Genomic DNA, 1,198 nt, shown 5'->3' on the forward strand with positions numbered 1-1,198 from the left:
GAACTTCGCGCGTTGACGACTGGAGCCACAGTGAAGTTCAAGGCTGAACACATCTGTGCTTAGAAGGGGTGGGATGGCTCCACCTGACCCGGACAGGCCTTCTACTTTTTTCATCTTTTCTTTTACATTGGCATGATAAACAAATATTTGTTTGTGGTAGCTGTAGGCAAAGGCTGTGGCAAACAACCCCCCCCATTGGCCGTCGAGCTAGCCTGGGCCAACCAGCATGCCATCCTGCCACTTACCTCTGCCCCAACAGCCAGCTACACAACAATGGCGCCCAACGTGTCAATGAACATTAGTTTTTGTTTAGTAAGTTGTCTCTTATATTTTTTCTCTTTTTCATTATTTTCTTTTCTATCGGACTGGTTAGGATTTTTATCATAGTAACGCGACTAAGGCATTTTACTTGGTTAGCTGTACCAGATAAAACATATATGTATGTAGGGGGGCAGCAAAACTTCGCTTTGGAGTACCTGTAGCACACTGTGGTAGGCTGAACAGTGGAATCCAAAGGCAAGGATTGTGAGTTTTTTTTTTTAATCTATTTTATTTCTTTTTGAGCGAAAATTGGGGTTTAAGCTACCGGGCGTAGGATTCAACATCTTATGTACATTCGTGAGGTTTATCCGAAATTTTCAATGGGTATGTGGGATTCGAAAATCAACGTTAAATAGTGGGGTAGCCGTATTTTGATGCAAATAGCTGAAATATCGTTGTGCTGCACTATTTGAGGGGGTTAGCTGACATAGACAATGGACGGCGGACAGACGGATCAAAAGCACCCACGATGACCTCTGCCGAGGGCAACACCAAACACACACCAACAAATGAATTGAATTTTATAATTTACACAAAAAAAAGAAAAAAAACACATTTTTTCTATTCTTTTATTTGAATTCAGCATTTTTACAAGGTCTCTTAACGAAAATTTAGTAGGTTGTATTTATGGATTTTTAGTCATTATTCTTTTTATTATTACCCACATTTAGTTTCCTTGGTGAAATATTTTTACACTTACTTCCTTTATTTTTTATCATTTAAATTTTTATTCTTTTAATTATTCACTTTTATTTTTATACGAATAAACCTATTTTTGATTAAAATTCTACATAAACATATATAAATAATTTTGATCAGTTCTGGTGGTTAGTGGTGTTCTCTTCCTGTTGCATGATAGAAGATTCGTTTTTGTTGT

The sequence above is a fragment of the Rhagoletis pomonella genome, unplaced genomic scaffold, assembly GCF_013731165.1.
Source record: "Rhagoletis pomonella isolate Grant_MI unplaced genomic scaffold, Rhpom_1.0 Rhpom_scaffold_00003, whole genome shotgun sequence".
In the NCBI taxonomy this organism is placed as follows: Eukaryota; Metazoa; Arthropoda; class Insecta; order Diptera; family Tephritidae; genus Rhagoletis; species Rhagoletis pomonella.